Below are 25,290 nucleotides of genomic sequence, written 5' to 3'. Positions count from 1 at the left end.
GACTCTGTCATCTCTCAATATGAAAGAATACAAACATAACCCTTCATCCTTTCCACATGTACATGCTTTTATATATATATATATATATATATATATATATATATATATATATATATATATATATATATATATATATATATATATATATTTCTCATGAAAGTTTGTTTTTCCCAAACCCTTGCTTCTTTTATCGTCCGTCTTCCCACAGATATCAAGGTAACACTTTAATGTGTCTCTCACAGAGGTAAACAAACACAGGCATCTCCAACCTTATATTCTTCCAATTGTCTATTGAATATGGAAGAACCTAAAAGGAGCTGAAAGATGTACTACAGCTGGAGGACACATGAAGCTTTAGGGTCATCTTAGCAATATTCTCCTCAAGTCCACCTCCGTGCTTTTTGCACTTTCTTTCAAACATGTAAAGCTCAACAGTGATTGGATAAAAGACTATACTGACACCCAGCAAGAATAAAATACAACTTTGTTGCTCTTGGTTGCAAACTGTGTCATCGCGTTGCTTGTCAACGGTGGTGCAGTGCAGCGTCCTGTCAGAGACTATGTCAACACAACCCAGTTGTGGTGGAGGGGCGGCTTAAGAGGCTTAGTGGACTGTCGTGTCAGCTACAGGCAATCTGAACAGGATACACACATTCTGACACATTCCTCACTGGCACGCTTTTGGGATTCCAGGAATGTATCGTCAAACACAGGGCTACCTCTCCTCTTTGAATCCTGATTTCCCTTTATGACGGCTTTTGCACACAACGCACTAGTTTACATGTACTGCAACAGCTTCCAGAGTTGAAAAGCCATTGGATCGCATGAGGATAAAGAAAAAAAGACAGTCCTATTTTGAAACATTTGTAAACAAACAGATTATAGAAGCACATAATCTCTAACAGGGTTAAGATAAGCACAGCAAAGACCTTGGGAAGACATTTGAGACATTGCATACATGCAAACGGTGTCCGAGGGAGAGCTGTTTTCAGTTGGAATGTCAGTGAATCTGCAAGGTCTAATTTGGGACACAAGGCCTCTCAGTAGTGTGTTTGTGTTCTGCACACTGAGCTAACTAACTCCCAATCCACCCACCATGCCCGTATCATGTGTAAAAGTGTGTGTATGTGTGTGTGTTTACAGAAAACAAAATTACCGAGATGGGATCACAGACAAGTGATTTAAAATCTGGATTTGGGGCAAATGCTGTGAGAAGGAAACACAGAGACACTTCTGTGTGTGATATTTCTGGCTGAGGCTTTGGAGAGCACAAACTGATTATTAACTGTCCCAGATCTAAGTTTATCTTTGGCTGATCTGTGCCACTTGTTGATTTATTTATGAGATATTTTGACATCAAAAACGATTTAATTAAACACTGAAATATGCTTACCATAAGGATAACTAAGCAAACAAATAATGGTATTTCCGTTTGAGGAATAAAAATCAGATCATAAAGAAGCCATTTTCAGCCCCTGATAATGAGGCACGTTTAAAATCGATGACGAAGATTAAAATATGTAAATTATTTTGCATGAAGGTTAATCGTTTCCCTGAACATCCTGATATTTACGACACCTGCACAACCACAGGGAAGAAATCAATTAAAAAAAGGTCAAAAACTAAAATGAAACGTTACTCCCCCCGTGCTCAAATCGGAAATGCTAATGTAAATTACTGACTTATCCATTTGGAAAACCACATTACATCCCTATAGTAGTTATCCTGACCTTCATCAGAAAATATTTGATATGCTAAAGTTCAAAACAACATCAAGCTGATTGCTTTGTTTTTTCCACAAGACATGAAAACTAATTGGATAATTGATAACTGATGCTTCTGCCAGAGAAAATGTAGTTTCACAAAAAATTACATTTTGAATGTTCTGGTAGCAACTTGACCACTGGAAACCCTGTGTGTCTCTCCGAATTCTTTTTCAGGAGGTAGTGCATCCCTCTGGTCTGGCCTTTTCTCCCTCCTTGCATGCATGTGACTTGGATGAAGACCAGAATTAATGCATACACACGGAATAGCGCTCATCCCATGTGGAGAAACCATCCTAGACGCATGCTAGGCCACAAGATTTGAGTGTTTGAACCTAAGTAAAGAGGCTTAAATAAAGTCCCAGAAATCTCCTTTCTATCTATAAACCAATTCCATAGCTTTCTTGCTGTCCGTTGTCATGTTATGGCCGTGTGTTGGAAGGACGTGAGTGGTGAGGCGGCAAGCTGAGCCTAACAGATGCAGGGCCACGCACATGTGGAGAAGTGTCTACAGTGCGACCTTTTCAAATATAGCGGGACATGTGTGTTTTTTCCGCCACCCTCTCTCCTCGTCTGCTTTTACCTGCAGTGTCGTTGGCCTTTTGTAGATCTTCCGCTGTAAACTCTTGGGAGATGACAGTAATGGATTTCTACAAAATGAAACCACTAGTTTTTGGCTGACGTTGACATTGTTCTTGGATTTTTGTTCCAACTATTTATCTATGTTCACCCAAAGACCAAATATCTGCTCAGTCTCTGCTTGATTTATGATCATAGACACAAATCAGCCATTGCATTTAACGTTAATCTCCTCTATGGTATTTAATCTACACCAACAAGGGTTAAAATCATAAAACAATAATTTTTCATTATTTATTTACATCCCCAGGGGAATAGAGAAACTGCACAGACAGACTTATCTTCAATGGCACCATTTTTAAGTAATAATGTAAAATAAATAAATGTTAAATAATTATCGAGGATAAATGCTATCAGTGTTATTAATCTGTTGCTTTCATTTAAAAAAAAGGTAACAAGCACATTGAGTGTTTTATCCATATTCAAGGTTGTTGCTTCATTAACATGCATTAGTACGATGCCATGAGTGTTCACGTAACTTGCATGTTGATTTGAAACCGCCAGGCTAGTTAACGTATTTTAGTCTTCTGCTAGTTTTCATAAATGTGCAAAAACGTATTTGTAGGTCGTAGACACGGTCAGTCATAGACAACGGTGTGTCAGCTGTAACAGTTGCTCCCGGCAACGTCGTGGTAAGTTTGAGTACACGGGCAGCGGCTCTATGCGTTCCTCTCACATGATTGGTAAGTGAAATCAATTGTTTAAAAAATATTAAAATACATGCACATTTAGTTTTTCCCTCACGCTCACAATGAAGATCCAGCACTGTGCCTGAATACTTTAAGCCCTGCACTAAAGCTGCACAGCACAGATAACAGTGGTCACCTACTTATGATGCCTACACATACTAGCATACCACAGCTCATAAAGCTTCTTCTTTCACAGTGGTGCACAGTATCCAGGCAATGGGTCGTAAAGTCTATATTAGGACATATGGATTGAGTCCAATTAACTGTTGTTGTGAATAAAGTAAATGGAGCTGTACAGTAGCAGCTGTCAGCTACACACTTTACAAACACCCTCCAATGAACTTTGCTGGCACAAATACCAATATGCCTGTGGCCGAATGGACAACTCCAATCCGACAAAAGCGTACGTCTCTGGCCAATCAAAGTGATCTACAGACAAGACTACCCACAATGCACTGTGTGATGGATGGAAGGAAATCTGCTTTGCATAATCAAAGCGAAGAGGTCTTATTTGGCCCACTCCTGCCTTTGTCTTGCTTGTCAGGTTGTCTGTTAAACAATTATTTCACTTTCACTTTGTGGTGTGCTTTATCTCTGTGTCACTCACAGAGCAAGAGACGCTGGCTGAACAGTCATTAGCTTTGTTCAGCTTTCCGGTTTAGGCCTTTAAGAGTGTTTCTCAGTGGGCAGAGGTTAATCCCGAGAGAGAGCGAGAGAGCGCGGTAGAGCTAGAGGGAGAATAATTGCAGTATTTTAAGTATTCTGAAGGGGTGAAGTGAAGACATTTTATTGAATATAGAACAACAGTTGTAAATGTATGCAAGTCATGTTGTTGTTCTGTAAAAGAAGAAGCTTTGTCAATGTGCCATGGGGAGTCATTACAGGGATGCAGGTGTTTTTCTATGGACCGCAAGTTAAGAAAAATTGAACCACTGGGAGTAACTCCATGCACTACTTTTATTTAGTGCGGAGTAATTTTAAAAAGACAAGGATACAAACATTGATAGATGCTACTGACAAGCAGAAGAATTAATATGCTGCTTATATTTGATTGAACTGATTGAATTTGACTTTAAATACAGTTAAGACTATAGATTCCCTTCTAAACGTGTCACCTTTTCCTCTTTACAGAGATCCATTCTTTATGTTATGCTCCAAGAGGCCACTAAAGTTTTCCAGTGGAAAGAAAAAGCAAAAACAATATATGGTGTCTAGCGGAGCAGAAGTCCCTTCAGCATGTCTGGGTATAAAGAGTAGTGGGAGCATGTCCTGTGTTGAAAAATGGCTCGGTGTTTTAAATGATTCCGCACTTACCACCCCACAGCCCCTCGGAACCCTTGCGGCAAAACACATCCACTTACCTGCAAGAGAGGAGAGACAAGAAAATCAATGACTGCACACTCAATTATATCACAACTTACCAAGCAAGTGTTCCCTTTGTTTCCTCTCGAGGACATAGACCAGCACTTTATATCGCCACATTGTATGTAGCAGTTTATTGAGAAGCTACTTTATTACAATACAAACAAAAATGCTCCTCTGAATAGAACAAGGCATAATCAAGCTGAGGATGAGCACCCATCCTTTTCATCCACTGGATCAACAGCATGCATTTATCAAGCACTAATAAAAAAAAAAGGCTTTGACTATGTTATACTATAAAGGACAAGGATTTGTTGAATAGTGCTTCTAACCTTGAGTCTACTCTTGAGTTCAATCAAGATGCCATAAAACCAGACACAAATGTAGAGTGATGATAATCCAGTTTATGCACAGGGAACAAAGGCAGGGAAAAAAGCCAGAGTAAATGACCTCGGGAATAGTTGGATTCATCACGTTCCATATCTTGTTACCTGTCTGTCCCACTGAGGGGAGAGAGCTAATGTGCCGAGAGACCCTGACCTGGTCACGCTTCTACAGTATGATTGTGTATGTACCCATCCACACACGCCGGTCTGAGACTAGGTGTTAGTGATATTTCCATAGCAATGTGGAAACACATTTCAGAAACATCCTGGAAAATCTAAAGCAGGTGCATCAATAATGCCAGAGGTTTGTTAAATTCAGACAACATTGTTAATCAAAAAAAGCAAATCAATATTGCAGTCAATCAGTCATAAAAGCAGACAAGAAAATAAATAAAAACACTATAGCAATTAACCAATCAACTAAATACAGTCAATAGCAGCAGGTCAACAAATGGGTAACCCGGGCAAGAGCAGTGAGCACATACAGGTGGCAACAAAAAAGGCTTAATAAAAATAAATATATCCACCAATAAATCCAACTTAAGAAGTAAATACTTACATAAATCAAAGCATTATGGTTCCCCAGTATTACAAGATTTGCATGTTACAGGTTGTTGCCATCAGCAGTATTTAAAAGACCAATGGCAGAAGGAATGAAGGAAATTCAGGAGGATGCAACGATGGCCTTGTGTTATCTGATTGGTACTTGGTATCTGCTTAGAAAGATGAGGTAGAATGTCATGGTGCAAAAGTCCCATGCGTTCAGCTTTGTGGCCTCAGACATACATTTTTATGTGACACCATTTCATAACACTGGGATGTTTAATGTGTTGGCCCATGGGAGAATTCGACACTGACAATTACAGGATATCAGGCAATGCCGGTAATAATTCACTAAACACAAACAAGGGTCCAAACACAGATCACATATACTATTGCCTGCTTATATACCCTTATTGGGCACATAATGCCAAGAAGTTAAACAATATCAGCGAGTGAGCAGGGAAACTCTCATTTTCCTTTGTCAGGAAACCAAAAAGAAATTGAGGGAAGCATTATTCCATTATAGCACTTCTAACACAATTCTGACAGTGACAGCCATTAGTGTGCTAATAAACCACATAGTCCCTGAAGTTTAGCATTCTATTACACTAAACAGTAGTCAGGGACATTCAGGGAGCCTGTTAAATATACATTAACACTGCGACTGACACATGGTGGTGTGAGAGTAAACAATGATTAGATGTGTGTGTGTGTGTGTGTGTGTGTGTGTGTGTGTGTGTGTGTGTGTGTGTGTCATTGCCCAGCAGGGAGAAGTGTTGACCCTCAAGGCTCAGCATGAGGTGAGATACTTATCTCTGCATAGCTGATCAATAATTTACCATGGGACATGCTCTAATGAGGACGATAATACACTGTTAGTAAGATAACACCTCAGTAAAAGATACCGGGCCGCTTCTCTTCATTTAGATCCACTCATCACCCTATTAGTATTTGTCACTTGGTTGATTAAAATACTTGTTCACTGCCTGGCTGAGTTTACCGACTGTCTCTTCTAATATCCTTTTTACTTCCGGTGCACCTGAATTCAGAGGTACCTTTCTCGACTTCGACACGCTGTCTTTCCTATTCCTACTTCCCTCTCTCTCACTTTTTGATGCAACCTGCTGCAACAGTGCTGGCTCCCCTGTAGCACATCAATAAATCTCCAGATGCTGTGTGACACATGCGGTAAGGACCATTTCTGAGACCATCCATCAGAGGCAAGATGAGCCCTTGCCCATCCCCACATCTTGTCTTCTCCGCCTCCTCCCGCAATCCACGGCCAGCAGACGGCGTTTAATAGGGCCCATTAATCAGCGGGCTCGTCTAGAAAAGACCAGACTGTAATTCAGAGAGGAGAGGCTGATCCTTAAGGACGTCTACATCTTTTCCAATAAGAAGGCGCAAACTCAGCTGAGTGTACATGCATCAGCACATCTGAACATGATATTCTAATGTACAGGACATGAAGTTTAATTTAAAACAAAAATTATGCTTTTCGTGTCTTTTATTAGATTGCCTAATTCAGACATTTATCATGAAAGTTCAGCAATGGAAGGTGATAAATGTCTGGTCGGGGTGACAAATGATGGCTAGCAGAAGGCAGGTACTGATAACTGTCTGTGTCTTCTTCTGCAAAGCAACTCTCTGAGGGCCCATTACAAGAATGTAGAAAGAGAGATCACTGATCTAGAGCAACTCAATTTATAAATATAGGGACTTGAACTTGTACACATCCTGACACACAGCATACAGACCATTCACACCGCAATGCAAGACAAGAACCCACACAGTCTCAAGTTCATCTGGAGTGAAAATAATCTTCCTCAGACTGGCAACGAAGCCAGGACCTCTGTTTTCTGAAGATACCTCAGGCTTTTTCAGTGCCATCTGCTACACCAATACCTTCTCACAATGGAGCTGACTGAAGGCCAGTTGGCAACAAATCTGAGTACAGCAAGACTCAAGAGATAACTGGCAAGAGAAACGCTGAAATACAAGCCGGCCAAGTTTCAACTAACATTAAATCTGTTCCCTTGAAAGATAAAGACTTTCTGTTTTAAGGAAAATCTAACATAGATATTCTTCATATGGAGGTGCACTGGTTCGTTTTCCAAAGATTTATCCATCTAGACGGTGTGCTATTTCGAGTTTGTAACCTCTGCCAATGGTCATATTTTGCCTGCAAAAACCAGTACAGTTAGATTACCTTAAAGATTTTCCCATCCATACAAGCCCCAGGCAGGACACACAATGGTAGAAAACCTGATTTTGTTTCTTTATTTCATCTCACTGCATCTCTCTCCATAATCCATTGCATAAAATGCGGAATTAGATGAAGTCATGGAAATGATTTAGGAAGGAAGAAAATATTAATTTAGAGACCATCACTTCCAATCAAAATATTATCTGTGGAATGCCTCAAGCCCAATTTATATGTACTTCCATATCATACATAAAACAACAACAACAATGGAATACATCTGTCAGGCAGTTCAGTCCCCAGAGGAGATGCTTATAAAGACAGCCGGTTAAGTTATCAATAATTAAAACAGATGTTATTCCCATTAGCCATGGGAGTAGACCCATGAATAGTTAATGTTCTCCTTGTGTCCCTTCCCCCTCTCCTCACATATCCTCTCATTCCCTCTCTCCTAATGCCATCCTCCCCTCTCTCCTTCTTCTGCTCTTCACGGTGTCCCCCCTTCTACTTCAGTGTGGAGGCAGCACCATCCTACTGATTATAATGGTCCCACTGGGAAGGTTGGATAGGATGAGGAAGGAGAGAGGGGGCAATGACTTGGACCCGAAGGGAACGGAGGCCACAATTTATGACCTGACATCAGGGGACTGGTTAGCTGGAGTGGGAGGCATTTGTGTCAGCTCACACTTTATCCTGACAATGATGAAAAACTGGTAGTTCTCATGCTTATAGCTTAGCAGAAAAGACAAAACCAAAGCTAGTTTTACAAGTGAAGACTGTTCGTGGTCATTAAAGTAAGAGTTTAAAGCTGAAAGTTCTAGAGGTCGCATGGGGAGAGAGACTTATCCCTTGGCTACTGACAGAAAACAAAAGAACAACCCAAAAACATGACAATTGATTTGAGAAGAGGAGCAAGAACAGTTTCTGTACGTCTGCCTGATGAATAACATTGACAGGATGTATAGTGGGAGGCTGAAATTGAAACAGCCGTCTACTGATGTCGCCCCATCAGTCACCAGACGCCCCTCATTAATCCAGACTCTCCCCCTTCATCCAACCCCATCCATTCTCCCCGCTGCTGGCGTGTCTCCCCTGTTGAAAGAGCCGCCTGTGAAACTACGGCGCTATCAGAGAGCCAACCCAACAGCCACTGTCCATCCATCTCCTTGATGACACTGTGCCTAATGCGCTGGTTCTACACTAGCCGCACAGACCGGCCTCAGGCAACGACGACTGAAGAACACAACAACCTCTCAGACTAAAAATGGCATTATTGCCATCGGCAATGTGCACAAATTGATCAGACTGCCTTTACAAATTTCATCCAGGGCTTAAAATGAAAAACAAATCCTGAGCCTGAAACGTTTTTTTTCCACAGTGTAATGTTTTGATATGCACCCATTAACGTTATTTTGCCTGGCAAAACAGTTAAAGTCCTTTTTACACTAAACAATAATTACAGTCATCATTTTTAAGAAGTTAAAAGTTTTGGATACGTTTTCACTTCTTCCGACCATATATAAAATTTAGAGTCAATGTAGATTGTCATTTCACAATAATATCTTAACGCTACATTGAATCTTTGTGAAAACAAAACTTTCTAGATGTTGTGTTGTTACTTTGGCCAGGTTATTACCAAAAAAGCAAATGAGTACATTCATGTTTTTGTCCATGTTGACAGTAGTTGCTTCGTGTACATTTATTAAAAACTTTGCTTTGTTTATCTTTTTTAATAGCTAGACGACTCTGGGACAAGGCTGTTATGTTTAAATAACTGCCATGCTGATTCCAGACAGACAGCTTTGTTAAGGCAGTTTGGGCTTTAGATATATTTTACACAGTGGCCATTGTTAATGACAAATTGTATGCCGCTAAGAACGTGCACACACATTGTTTTTAATCACAAACATGGACGGTCAGTTAACGTATATATATATATATATATATATATATATATATATATATATATATATATATATATATATATATATATATATATATATATATTCACACACACACACACACACACACACACACACACACACAAACACACACAGTACATATTGAAAAAAACGTAACAGCATTATGTATAATATATAACAGCTGTTACATCAGTTCTACTTTACTGTGCTCATTTAAAATACAATCACTCAATACTTGTCTTTGTTATTACTGTAAAGTCTTAATTTAGCTGTAGCCTGCTTTTAGTTTAGTTTGAGTAATGTTATTTTAGACTGAATCAAAGCTGGGGGTTAGCTGGGAAGCTAATGCCGTTCTCTTAATGCATCCATAAGGCTAACGGTTGACCGCTACAACTGTTACAGATCGTGCCGTATGTGGATCTGTGCAGGCAGTACAGATCGTGTACCGATGTATAAGGTAAGAGAACGGATAGCCTTGAAGCCTGGAAGCTGACGCTAGTTTAGCTAACAGCTATGTTGGCTAACCACTGAATTAGGTGTTAGCTAAACTAACGTTAGCCTTCCGGTGGAGGCTAACGGCAGAACACTACTGTGGAACAGACTTTTTTTTAAATGTCTACAGGAACCGATCTTGTAGTGTTGTAAATCCTCGTCCATCACGATTCTCATCTATGCATGTGCATGCGTAGGACAGATCGTGCAGGAAGAACAGATTGTGTACCAACAGTATCTACATTTTTTAGACACGTTGCCATGCAGACCACACACCGCACTCTCGCTTTTTGGCAAGGATCCGCCCTACTTTGCATCTGATTGGCTAGAACTTGTTTCATTGTTAGGTGGAAGTTTGACGATTGGTTAAAGCTAGTCCATCAAAAACAAATCCCATGTGAACTTTTTAATTTATTTATTTTTCTAAAATAGTCATACCCCAGAAATTTGGTACCAGGCCCGAGTATTTTAAGCTCTGCGTTAGATTTGCGTTACTCTCATTTGGTTGGTAAGTAAAATTGACACAAAATATAAAACCGCATGCAAGTTCCCAGATTTATTTATTTATTTTTCCTCACGACCGCATGCTGGACTTCCGGCACGGTGCCGGAATATTTTAAGCCCTGTTCATCAGACACTTGTATGTTCCAGCAAGTTTAGAAGTGACTCTAAATAACCAGGTCTGAAAGCATTAAGCATGTATGGAACATCATCATCGTCATAATCATAATCGTGTCAGTTCAGAGTCAAGTCATGTCAAGACTTCTTGACATGCACTTTACTGTTGGCATACAACATGCTGTCAAAGTTGTGTGCAGGCACCATTATGTCTAAGTGAAAAACTCTCGATTTAATTCGCCTGACCTACATAGTGAGCAGCATGAGCACGCCAATCCGTGCCGTTAATCAGCCAAACATCACAGGGTTCCACAGCATCTGTCTACGAGGTCCCCTGAATCATAATCTGCTCTCCAGTTGCTTTTGTGTAATGTTTGCATTTTAAAAGTGCTGCATGGATAATCAAAAACCACCCATTGAGATTGGGTACAAGGTCAACAAAATGTATTATAGGGAAGCAGCAGAGAGATAAATGTGCAGTTACATAGAAAGCCAAACAGAATGCTGGAGGGTTGTATTAGCAGAGCTGTGGTTGAGTTTGACCACTAACAAATAGAAACAAGGCATGCTGTGAGCTTCTGATGGATAAAGCTACCATTCAAACCAGTTAAGATAAGTTAAGCTTAAGAGAAACACAGTAAGAAAATAAATGACAGATTATACAAGACAAAAAAGAAAAGAGCACCTTTTGCTTCAGGCCCTGTGACTGCAGACCTACCTACACATGCTGAGCTTCTTTCAATCTGTACTTGTCTTTCATCAATCCTACACAAGTAAGTGGGTGTATTGTATGATAGAGACAAACACTCCCTCTTGGTTCCAGAGGTTGCATTTCAGCCAACAAGTGTAACTTAGAACAACATGAGATAGGACTCATTCCACTCTTTGGGAATTGTAACACAGGGAATGAGTAAAACACAAAACAAGGGAAGTTTCCATTCCTTGCCTTGAAGTATATAAAAGGATTGTCCACTGTTATGTTAAGCTGAGGGTTTCATAAGATCACCATACTGTAAGGGAAACCAGAAATGTCCCACTCTTCTGCTTTTTCCCACCTGAAGTCGTATTCCACTCTCCGGGGCCAAAGTTTCTCCCACTTTCTTAACTACATAGAAAGTCATTCATCATCCCTCAAAGGAGTGAGCACTACATCAATCTGTCTGTCAGCAGCCCTCCAGACCAATACGCCTTTGCCTGCCTCTGTACATTCCATGGCAAATCTCAGCACTGCACAGATTTCACTTTCGGCAAAAGGCTACACTCATTACATCACCAAGGAGCTCTGAAATATAAGCACGGCAATAACTGTCATCCCCTTGGTTCTAGTAAGCAGTAAAAAAATAAGTACTTGTGGGTAGTTGGCCTCTTGATAGAGTCCTTGTATTCAACTCGAGAGCTTGTAATCATGCATTTCTTAATTTGAAAAATTGCAACACAGAATCTGATGTGTTGCAATTTCTTAATCAATTAAATACCAACAGGGATGGGGTTTAAGTTTACAATACTCCGATGTTTCATTTGGACTGAATGAGAAATTATAGCTAGATAGACGGAAAAAAATAAAGCAAAAAAGCAACAGTGTACAGGCTTCTATAGAACTGCTGATCTGTGTTATTTTCAGATTTTCTTTTTCTATTATTATTTCTGCAGGGCAGTTAGTATATGGGCGGTACAGATTAGGAGTTAGAGTAGAACAAGTGGAGAGAGCGAGAAGTTTTAGGGTTCCAGGAATATTGGCTCTGAACCTGGGGGGCGAGGGGGCATCCTACTCTAAACAGGACTGCAATAAGGGTCTGTATCCTATCTCACACCACAACCCACACACCCTTTGGTTTAGTGTGAGGTGTTACGGAGGGCAGGTTAGGATTGAGAGGAGAGCAGAAGACACTTGCTGTCAGAAAGGCTTTAAGCTCAATATAGTGCTCCTGTCTATTGGACAGACGTCGACAGTGAAAGACAGCTATTCTGAACAGAATGTCATGATGGATAACCTTTATGTAGTCTGAAGTATAGAAGGCCCTACCCCAAGTGTAAAAAGACAACAGGCCCAGAGCAGAGAGCAAGTCATATCCTACTACACAATAGGACTCCTTAATATGATATGGACTTTAACTAGCCTCAACTGGAAAAGGCCTCCAAAAGGAATTGTATGAAATTGGTCTTGCAATTTAACAACAAAAAAAATCAGAAGGTGATGATTATGTTCCTCACGTTGTCTAGGAGAACCCACTATTACTCACATCTGATCAAACCACACCCACACAGAGGAAAAATATTAGAATGCTGCGTGTTAATGGTTATTCATTTCTAATTTTTTTTTAATCTTTAATTTTAATAGTGGTTTGTCACAATTATTTATTAAACGGTGAGATAAACTTTAATTACTGAGTGACAGGAAAAACTGATGTTTAGTTGCTCTTCAACCTTAAATTGAAATCCATCCAATTTGAAACCAAGTTCTCAGGTGCTTTAAAGGAGAATTCTGCTTGTACAAAAGGAATGTACAAATGACAAAGTCATTCATACATTTTAACAAAGATTCCCATGTTTTAAACACTAAGGATTCAGCAACCACTAGAAAAAAATGAAAAACTGCAAGGCAAACAGCAAAAACTAAGTGAGGAGGTAGGTGTGTGGTGTATGCCGTTCCATTCAAGACTCCCTGTCAAGTGGAGAAGGTGGCAAATCTCACTTTGGCAATGTAGCTGCACATCGGCAATCAGATCAATGACAGCTTTGCATTCAAATGGCGGAATTAAGGAACGGGCAGCCGCAGACCTCCAATCGCCTTCCCATCTTTCACTTTCTCACTCCCTCGCGTCAACCGTCCGACAGAGCGCCACTGACATCGGCAGCCCTCCAGCGACAGATTATTTGTGAAGCGACATGATTCAGGCCTCTGCTACCCTCAGCTTCTTTTTAAAAGCCCTTGTCAGAGCAATGAGAGCTTTATGTTTTCAAGGTGACGGTAAGCCACAGGTTTATCACATGAGGGCACTCTGGGTAAGGATGAGGCCTGAATAGGACTTTTATAGGTATTAGCTGTAATGACTCCCTCCTATATACTCTGATTAACACACAAATGGTGGCAGGCGCGTGTACAGACAGGCATGGACACAGTGCAGTGTAGAGTACTTGTAAAACTGTGTCTATTCTTAATGTTGAATTTCTTACACCACCAAATATCCTTACTCATCACCCTCCTGCTACCATGCCTTCCTGTCAAATGTTCCTTTATTTCTCCATGATTAGCCAAGTTAATAGGCCATAAAAAGTGCTGCACCATCAAAGGGAGAGTTTTATTCCCTACCCAGTCTGGCCTTTTATTCTGCAGCAAAAGAATGTATCAGGGAGAATATAACAGAGGACTAATCCAATGGGATACTCCCAACAATAAAAATACCTTCCTGGCAGTGCCTGACCCATTTTAATTGTGCGTACACTAATCTATCCCACAGCAAAATGCAGCGGTTACATCCAACACTCTCCCTCTGTGGCTCATGGAGCATTGTGTGGGTGTGTGAGGTCTCGAGGATCAGCAATATTGTTTTTGTGGGACTCAGAAGGGCTTACAGAGACATTTGTGCCCTGAGGGCTGCACAAAATTTAATCCTGTATCAGGAACTGTGCAATGGGCGATCATGGATGGATTTGATCATTTAAATCTGGGATCATTATGTTAGACTTTGAGAACACACACTCGGATTTGCAACACTAACCCTGCTTGGAAGAATAAAAGAAGATGAACTTGGAAAACATTCTCTGTTGGAAACTGTTGGCTGGCTGGCCAGGTTCAACTTAAAAAGGAAAGCATGTTTTCTTTCTGCAGTCTGATTCAGCAGCAGAGCTCTACAGCTGGAGCCTTGGGTGAATGCAGGTCAGCTATTAGATTATAGAGCTCGCTATAAGTCACGTAGCAGATATGTACTGTACATAAAAAGGAGAAGTGGCCTGGTTAATGGCAAATGAACCTTGAATGAAGTATGCATGCATTTCCCAAAAGGGTTTGCAGCTCACTGCCAAAGATGTTTCGCAAACTCATGATGGAAAAAATCTTCACTACACAGATGTCTGAATCTCAAAGCCCTGAAGCGACCCTTGTAAACCAGTGCCGTGACATAACCTCTGATTCAATCTGAGTCACTGCAGCAGTGCAGAATAGACGGTGTACAAGAAGTCCATACTGTATTCCCTAAGGTGCAATACAGTAGCAAATCAGCATTAGCCTTGTTAAATAGGTTACAGAGTTCTGCTCTTTTTAGTAGAACCTCACAGGCTTTACACAGCATTGCCAAAGGTTGGTAGACATTTGGCACCTCTCATTTATCTTGTAAAAGGTCATGAATTGTAGCAGGCTCTGTAATGAGTCATGGGTAGAATGGATCAAAGTTCACACCAACACCAGAAAGGTCAACTGACAGGGCATGTTGGCAGGGCATGTTTTCAATAAATGAAATGACAGCCCTTTTGAGGGGTGTTTAGGCGCACCCACATGGTGGCTACAGCTAAACATCCCAACAGCATACATCACACAGAGCCAGTATCAGCTTTCTTTTCTTTTAATTCTTTATTCTTTTCATTCCTCAGAGATAGATGTCTCACTGTGCTATTAGTGTTAATAATGGCATAATGTAGTGTGGGTTTTTACATGCCAAAAGGCAAAAGAAGGCATGTAACCTAGTTCAGTGAGACACAGACAAAGGGTTTCTTTTTCCCCGCTCACATCCCAGCTTTTTTTTTGAATTGGACAAGTGTCCATAATGCTTGTCATGAACACATATGGTGTTCAAAAGTGCTTTCAAAAATGGAACTCATCACAAAAAGCACATGATAACTCAAAGAGTGAGTAAAAGTATAAATATGGACAATAAACTACTTCCGATTTATAAGCAGTATATGCACACTCAGTTGCCACTTTATTAGGTTCATCTGGCTCAAACTAATGCAGGGGCATACACAAGTGTAGTGTACATTTTTATTATGGAGGCTGCAGTTTGTGGTGCATTATACAGAAAGATGTTTCTGTTTGCCTGCCCTCACTGATCCTCAATCAAGGCCCTAATTCCCAGTTTTTCTCCCATCATGCAGCCTGATTCTATTCCTAATTTTATTGTCATACATTACGAGATCACTGGGAGCAGCTCTCTCTGTGTACGCAACAAAAAGTAATGCAATAACAGAAAGTCAGCCTTCTCCACTGTATTGAAAAATAATTTTTCTAGTTTTCTGATATACACTAAGCACGTTGCAGGTATACTGCATCCAATGTGTGTTTTGCTCACTTTTTTGCCATCTCAGTGTTTATTGGAGAGCACTTTCTGCCACATGGAGTTACTGGAGGTAAACTTCAACTGTTTTTTTTGGGCACAAATATCATAAACACCTGTGCAGATGATATCAGCCACCGTGCTACAAATACAGCAACAAGCATAGTGTTTACACATTGACTGCTTCGTATTGAATTAAACACTGTAACATGAATACCATATATTTTACACTGACATTCAGCTGACATGATGCCAAAAAACTGTCAACTTGAAGTCCCAGATAACAAATGACTGAAAACATCCTTCATACACATACACCTCAGTTTACACACTGAACAACGCCCATCAACTAGCATAACACAGTTAATTATCTATTTATCTTTTCCACAGTAAGCTCGTTGGCAAGCACTGCTCCCGATATCCTGCTTAGCCGCTCGCTGTTGGGCCAGTGCCTGTGTTGCTCTACATCCTGCCTTACAGATAAGAGATAAAGAGAAATCCAGGCCGGTGCCACCGGTACAGGCTGATAAGCGCTGCTAGAGGCCTGGTGGTCTGCTGGCAGATCACTGTCCACACCAGACTTTAGCAACAGATAAGACATTGCATCCTTACAGGACCTTTGTGTAAAACATGAGAGCAATGATGAAACAAAGTGGAGGAAAAAGCCAAGTTTCTGTTACAAGTGTATCGCCCTGGTAAATCTCAGGATGAATGTGGCTCTAAAACAGCTGCGGACTCATCTGCTCAGTATGTTCTTGACATCAGCTGAGCTCAAGGTGAGTTGAAAACTGCTTTTTTGACCAAACACAAAGCAGTGACAAAGACAATAATGACAAGGTTACTTCTGTAAGGCAGTGCTCTGTGCTGCAGCCTGAACGCTGTTGAATAGATGTCACACAGTTGTGTGCATCAAGTGTGGCTCAGATACCTGGGCTATGTGTATTTATAGACAGGTCTTTGGGGAGCGGATTCTGAGAATACAGGAAAACATCTGAGAAACCTCTGACACCAAAGTCTAATACTTACTGTTTGAACCTGTGAGCCCTTCTTTAAAGATATAACATGTCCCCAAACTACAGATAATACAGGATAACAGAGATAGAAAGAAGAGAAAGACATTCAGAAATATTCCATTGAGGCATCTTCCACATTAAAATAAATAAATAAAATCCTAATTTGGTGTGGTGGCCTCTGTAATTAAATGTAAACAGTCCACTATGCACTCTCATTTGTTATATAGCCTGTTTATGGTTCTTTAGTCAAATTAACGTGATTAAAACACATCTAGCAGGAACTGGAGCCAAACTATAGCAAACCATAATTTATTTCCCAGAAGCAGATGTCCAGCGGTAAACCAATACACACAACATTAATTTGGTGAATTTCATTGGAAGAGGAAGATTTGCTCATTCAGATTTAATGACAGGCTATCAGCGCTACCACGTCATAGATAAGACACCAGTCTGAGACACTCAACAAATTTTATTGTAGGTGTGGATATTTGGACCAAAGAGTGCGAATGATACAAGGCTACACAACCAACAGTAAGTTAAGCCATTCAGAAGCCAATCTGAGGTAACACAGAATCAAAAAACTGGAATTCTATTTAAATGTCCCGTGTGTAATGAACCTCTTGACAAATAGCAATTCTCAGCCCATTATAGACAATTTACATGAAAAGGTGCCAAAAGTGCACACCCAATGCTCTCTAATTACTAACTGTGATTTTCTGCATTCTTACCTGCTCTGTGGTTAGCCTTTTTAATAGTTAACTGTTAGGGAGTGTCTGTTTTTTACATTTACTTAGTTATAGTAGTTATTTAGTCAATTATGTATTTAAATACGATTGTGAGTTTCAGTCTCCGTAGAGACAATTCGGGTAAGTCAGTATACGAGTATTGGAACAATGTTTGCGATTGTGTTTTTCTCTAGCGGTTGTCGATGGAGTAAAGCTGTCAGCAGCAAAGCAAAGATGTTAACTAATATTTAAAAAGCACCTTCAACATCTTGGCAGGATACATCAGCTCCCACCGCCGCACTCCATCTTTCCCTCTGTGCCTCTGCATCTGTTGCAGCCTCAGAGGCAGATGTTCCTATGAGGAGAGGCAGCAGGCATATAGCACCCCCCCCCACCAAATCCACCCCCACTACAATTACCTCTTTATCTACCGACTGTAACAATACCCCCCGCCCCCGTCCGCTTCGTTGACCCTCATCTCTAGACAATTAGGACGGATAATAAGAGGTTGAGGGCCCGCTGCTTGCAGGGAGAACCCACTGATAGCACACACAAAGACCACTTGACTGTCAAGCAGAGGTGACGGAGGATATAAATGTGTGGTCTGAGCGTCAGTTATTTACATTTGGGACCATGGCAGCTTTTAGAAAACTATGCTAATGAATATCCATTTGAATTGTAATGCTGCACCGTTAGCCGCTTATGATAAAGGTTGAACAAGCTCCAAAGTACTTTGGGACTGTTGCCAGGTTGCTGCTGAGCAGGGAACATCACATATTTTACTTCAGTGGATTTTGGTGGCAGAGGCCTGGCCCAGGGCCATACCTGACGGCTGTTAGGGAGTATAATGATGAATATCTGAGGTTCCATTAATCTTGGTCAGGTATGTGTGAGGCAGGCTGTGTGTGTCCTCCTTCACGCCACATTCTCCCTGGAGCCAGCTGGTGACCAGACAGCACAAGATCAGGAGGGAAGGTCAGAGAACATCATGGGCCCCTCATCAGTGACAGTGTGACAATAGGACACACGCTCATATAGTCACGTCAAACTATTAGTGGTTTCAATCCAAAAAAACATGTATCATTTGAATGGGTCATCACTCGGTAGTTGACAAATATAAATGTCTCTATAATCTAAAATCCTAAGTTATGATTTCAAAATTGGCTTTTATTTAAATGTTCTCTTAATAATGCATAAGCAGTTTTTTTCAAACTGTAAATATTGCGGATTAAACATTTTCATACAACAGAATGGCTTATAATTCTAGATCAGAAGCTGTTTTTCTGATAACTGACTGGGAAATGACAAATGGGGGTGAACAGTGTCTGAAGATTGACAGTTACTGTCCTACGTTTTATGCTCACACACAGCAAGAGAGCATGGACAGCCTGCAGCGTTCCTGATCTACCACAAATAACTGAGATATTGGCTTTGGCTACATTTGACTAGAGCAGGAAGATGGGAAGGGAAAAAAACATGGCTACATTTGCTGTAATGTGTGCCAGCAATCGGAGCTAGCTGGCTGAGACTGATCCTGTAAAAACTCCAAAGTAAGATGTCACAACATAACCTGGGCAGGGTTTTCGTATTGATCACAGAGAGGGGACTGAGGTGAGCAAAAAAGGGAAAAAAGAACAGACATTGGTGCTAAAGCTGAACATGTGCTGCTGTATTGATGCCGGATTTCCAATTGGACGTGTCGTGCATTGGGTGTCATTGTGAAAAGCTTTCATTTCTCCGTCTGGTGGAAACCTACAGGCATATGTCGGAATTCTCTCACTCACACACACACACACACACACACACACACACACACAAACACCTTAAAAATCGACACACAGACAACAGAATCAGCTTTGCTTCTGCTCAGGTTTGGTGTACTGCTTTGCACGGTAATTCGTTTATACATTTTCCTCGCCAACCACTCTTCTGTCAGGATTTCAAAAGATTCATAATTCTTTTTGTTAACACTCGAGCTGTGCCACAGGCCCTGCAGCTCATCTGTAATCCTAAAGTGAACTCTACATCACCTCCAACACAGCTAAAGGAAACAAAGTAAAGCAGAAAAAAAGGGAAGGCAAGGAAAGTATGCCAACTGCCCACACAGCCAATCACACGCAGGATTTCTGTGGTAGAAGGACGTCTCGTGGGATGTGAAGAAGTGTCCATGGGGGAATGATAACCATGTTCAAGATACACTATCGGCTACTGAGATACCAACATGTGCAAGAGCATTGACAATGTATTGGATGCTGTAGAAGGAGATAACAGCTTCAATTGGATTCAATTTATCTTTATAAAAAATAAAAAAGACACTTTTCAGCCTTATTACCCAGAGTATAAAGTTTTTGACAGAGCAGGTTTATAGTGCCCAATGTCATTAAATTTCTAATGAAATTTTCAAAGAATTGTATAAGCCTTACAGTTATCATGAAGTTCTTCATCCCAGCAGCGTGGCTATAAACTGTATAGTAATGTTATTAATCTCACGAGACGCAAAAAAAAACATGTAATAGGCAGCGCAGATGTCTCAGCTCTCTTGTAAAGCAGAGGGTGGGTCATGATTCATGTCATTCCTGATGGAACTCAAGGCAGCATTAACGCCAATGTAAGTACCGGAAGAAGAAAGGTGCACATTTAAGTGGAATGGATGAACAGTGGCTTTGTGTTTTAAACTAAAACCTCTGTCTCCGTTTAAGACTCTCGCTCATTGACGATTCTTTTCTAAAACATGACTCCCAGTGAGAGAAATTACAGCTCTGTGCCCCTGAACCACCTGGTTCAAGGTGCCCTGCATGTTAAATAGCCAGACACACAACTAGAATACACAATCTATCCAAACAAACAGCCCCAACGGGGACATCAGTTATCCCTGAAGGACAGGAGACGGATTGAGGATGAATGGGGATGGACACACGGGAACAGAGTTGCAGCATTATTTTAGAATAATGACATTTTAGAACTTAATTCATTTTACTCTATCCCAACTTACATCTGATATCTTTTCTCTTTTTTATTTTTTGTTTAACAAGTTTTCTTGATTTTCCATAAACAATGTAGCATTTTCTACAGCACATAATGGACCAATCTTTTCTCCTTCTTCGTCCATCTGGTAGATCTGGCCACAGCCCATCCTGTGGAATTAGCCGCATTAACAAATAGCCCCATTAGCTTTAGCACAGACCTTTGGCATCCATCCGATTGTAAACAAAGCTATTATTTTGGTCTATCACTTTGGTTTCCAAAACAAGACTTCTTCAATCAATCTCATCTTGATCTCCTTTGAGGATAAAATAATTGTCCTGCCATTGAAGCTTTTGTCTTAAAAGAGACTAAATCCTAGCCTGACGTCGTCATACTCAGATTCTAGTCAGAATAATAGTCTGGTACGGTCCATTGGGCTGTGATTATGGGGATATATGTTTCAACCAAAATTGCCTCTGCGCTCAATTGGATGGACCTACAACCGATCGACCCAACGGAACTGAACACCAACAAGACAAGACCAAGAGAACCTCTTTGCACAATGCACTTCCGTCCTAACGTCTGACTTTTAGACTTAAGCTGGATATATACATATATATATTGTTTTGTGTAAATATGAATGTGTATAATGTTAGTGATATTGAGATACTTGCTACAGTTGCATTTCTAGAGATGAATCGGTAAAAACACGTTTTATTTCTCTGATTCACAGCTTGTTCTAACGCCGCTAGGCGCTCTCTCTCTTCAGTTACTCTCTCTCTCTCTCTCTCTCTCCACCGTACAACATTAGCGCGCTTCCAGGCGGTTTTTAAGGCTGTCTAAAACGCTGCCATTTTGTACAGCTGTTTGTATAGTAGAAATAGAATGGATTATTGATCATTTTATTTATATAGTTTATAGCTGATTTTACCAGCTGACTTCTCTATTGGCCGTTGAAACAGGTGAAGTCTCTTCTAAAACTAGCCTACGCGACTTGAACAGCTGAGTTGCAGCGACACAATCAGCTGGTTTGAGTCGAGCTGAGACAAGCCGGGTTAAGTTCAGCTGGCATCCAGGCTAACTAAAGCCCATTATGTTGCTGGTCTTACCTTGACTTCACCAAGGTGTTCTTGAGCACCGCCAGGAACTGTCTTTTGGCCAAATTTATAAAAAAATATCTAAAACCTTTTTACAGAAACAATTCAGGAGGCGGCAGGGTCACGTAATGTTATTTTTCTTCTCCTGATCTTATTTGATTTGATGAAGGCACACTCAAATCTTAACATGCGGCTACTTGCTAGCTTGATTCGACCCCAAGGATCAAGGAGTTTTTACGGCCGGCTTGGTAGCAGCTGTTCTTCCATTTCTGGAATCAAACCTGCATCTGGAGAAGAGCAGGAGCAGATGCAAATTGGGATTTCTTCAGAACATTTGCTCAATATCGTGACATCTTTCAAATGTTGTAAATGACAATGTTTGCTTTTTTTCCTTTTGAAGAAGGGCTTTGTGTTTCTTTCTTTGCATTGGCCAACATGTCATAGAACAACGTAGGACTGCAGTACCTCATTTTGTGACTCATAAGGACCCCACATTGGAATTGTGAAAGCTAATTTTATCTCTGAATAACACCCCTGGAGTCTCATGAATAAACATTGCGTATGCTGGTTTTCCCACACATGGTGTGATTTATATAAATGTACTTGACGTGAGAAGGTGCGGGCCATCTCAAGTAACGTGGCTCTGTAACGTGGCAAATTCTAAGTAAAAAAATGCAGAAACTTACCAAACAGTACAAAATAAAGTTTCCACTTCACTTAGCTACATAATTATATCTGACATAATTATATCCGCCAATACTCCATAAAAGTTGATCATTTATGTGGATAATGTTTCACATCTTTCACACTAAAAACTGTTTAATTGCCGGCTCTCTGTTGAACATGAGGATGGGAGATGAATTAAAAAATCCATCACTTTTCTCTATTTCCCATTGATGACACATAGTGCAATGCTATAGTGTCTGAGTCTAAAGTTGCTAAGGCTCAGACATCAATGCCGCAAAGGAGGTGGGCCGCACGGATCCATCTACCCAGGGACAAACGCTGTGTCGGGTGGGCAAACTGATGTGATGCATAGGCTACTTGATCCTGCGGATGATTTGTAGGTTATGTAGGCTAAGTGAACAGGGTGTAGGAAATTAACCCGACCCGGTCCACCAAGCTCTGAGCCATCTTGACATTCTGCATTTGTTTCTGGTACTGTAGTCCTATTGCATTATTTCATCCATGCGTGGCACAGCGGATCCGTGCGCAATGTCACCTGCCGTGGAGACGCTGGCCTGACTAACCTTTTGGGTTAGTTGGGTCGCCCTCGCGCTTGACTCAGTTTCACTGACCCTACTAACACTTAATACTAAATTGCATTACATCAGTGGGTTCAAACCGCTTATTGTGCATAATATGGACTGACACTGAGATGCATTGTGTGGCGCTGCCACTATTCTCTTGATTTCCACTTCGACATTGGACCTTTTTATGTTATGTTTTTAATTTCGGCCATGGTTCGGTGCATTTACTATTTGCCCTTGAGCATTTTCTTTTGTTGTTTATCTGAGACGACAAACCTCCAAAACAGAAAATTCCCGCCTCACCTTCCACAAGGGTTTTCATCTGCAGCGGAATAACCCGTTGTGATTGGACAAAGAATGACGTTGGGGGCGTATTTGTAGTAATTTCCATATTAATTTATGGGAGGGGACAAGGCGGAGTCATTGGCTCATTGACATGCGCTCAACATCACACTGATTGTCTTGTGTAACGGTAAGGTGTGCGGTACCTGGCGTACGCCTAGTTTTATGCATGTGAATATTTCTGCGTGTAGGTTAGTTTTGGCCGTACGCCATCTTCTGGTACGAAAGCTGGGCAGTCTTTCATACATGAAGGCCCTGGTCATAGGTGATTTTGTTTTCAGGCCTTTGTCACCTTCGAGTAAGAGCTCCCCTGTTGTCACATCTGTTTTCTGAGGGCTGGAGCCTGTGTCTGTGTAGAGGGGGTTGGTAGAATTGGGCACTACACTGGGCGAGCCAGTGTGGACATAATGTAGTTTGTCAGGAGGTGTGAAGTTGAACTGATGGGTGTGAAGAATTTGTCTCACACTAAAAGAAAAAAGAGAGAGATTGGGAAAGGAAAAAGAAAAAAATATGGAAAGTGACGAGGGAAAGCAGTCCAATAAGAAATATGTTCAAACTGTCAGATAGGACTGGTACCTAAACTTAAATACAAGAGACAAAATGGTCTGCTTGGAAGAGATTGATTCTCTTTCTGTGAAATGACCCCCTTGGGTAAAAAAGAACAGAAGTAAAAAATAAAAAAATCTCTCTCTTTCTGTGTGGGTTGTTACATTTTACTTCTTCAGCACATCTCTTTTATTCCTGCACTCAAAATGTCTGTGCAAATGGATTTGCATGTTGAATATCAAGTAATGTTTGAATTGTTAAAAAGAAGCTTTTGCATTGCGCTAGAAATAGAAAAGCCATATATACAAAATGGTGTTATGCCAAGTATATATTTCTACCTCCAGTGTTTTCCTAATTGCTTTCTTAGGTGTAAAAATGTAATCAGTCTATAAGAGATACTTATATTTACTTACTCTGTAATTAAAGTACAGAACACAAGCATCACCTTACCCCACAAGAGAACAATACAATTAGTTATACTGTAACATGAGCAGCTTAGATAGAACGACACGGGGAATTATTAAATTAAAACTGCGGGCTCATACTAACGGGAGAAAGAAAAAGAAAGAAATGAGTGTATATTAATTGGACTGGGCTGATGTAGTACAGCTTTGGTGCACAGCCAGTTGAGGTGGGTTCAAAGGCAGAAGTTAAGTGGCTCATTAATGGATACCTATGGCCTCATCTGTCAAGTCTAGCATCTGTTTGTGCAATTTATGTGTGTGTGAGAGTGCGGTTATGTATGATCTATGTGCACCGATTCCAGCCTCCCTTAATAGTATCAGTTTACCAATATCATTTTTTCATTTTATTTCAACACAAGCGGTTATTTAATTAAATGGAGACATAATTCAAAATAAAGCTAAATAAACACACACACACATACACACAGCACAAGCCCCACATATATACTGTAGAAGAAGTCTATTGATTGGGATCACCATGTTAGCATTGCAGATGGCCATCATGTGAAAGGCATGATGTAGGAATCAATCACGGCGGCAGCATTCGAGCTTGCAGAGATTCCACGGGGATAAGTCCACTCAATTCTGACGGGCTGGGATTTGGCACTCTGGAGCATTGCTTGTCACAATATTGATTTAGAAATAATTACCCCGACTGCTTAGGGATTCCTCGCACGTTTGCCCGCATCCTGCCTCCTTCCTGCATGCTACTGCAGCGAACCAGCCCTCGGTTCACCTCTGATTAGATGTAGCAAACATAATCTGCGAGAGAGCTGTCTGTTTTGAAATACAGTTGGAGGAGTCGGCCCCTCCTGCAGCGAAGGCTAACAGAGACGCTAGTAAGTAATTACCATCAAAGCTGGTAGGTTAGCATACAAAGTATGACTGACAGCTATAAACCCTCTAACTGCTGATTGAATCACCATCTTTATAGAGATACAAATTATTGAAAAATTCCATCAAGCCAACTGATAAGTGATTGCCTGTAATACAATTACCTCCGTC

General features: G+C 40.8%; 1 protein-coding gene across 5 annotated transcripts in view; it reads right to left on the bottom strand.

Annotated features, from left to right (window-relative positions):
* sash1a (SAM and SH3 domain containing 1a) overlaps positions 1-25,290 on the bottom strand; it is a 163,472-nt gene that overhangs the window by 112,702 nt on the left and 25,480 nt on the right. The gene's annotated exons all lie outside the window — the stretch shown is intronic.

Source organism: Etheostoma cragini, chromosome 18 (assembly GCF_013103735.1).
Source record: "Etheostoma cragini isolate CJK2018 chromosome 18, CSU_Ecrag_1.0, whole genome shotgun sequence".
In the NCBI taxonomy this organism is placed as follows: Eukaryota; Metazoa; Chordata; class Actinopteri; order Perciformes; family Percidae; genus Etheostoma; species Etheostoma cragini.
This window is presented reverse-complemented; position numbering and strand designations above follow the sequence as displayed.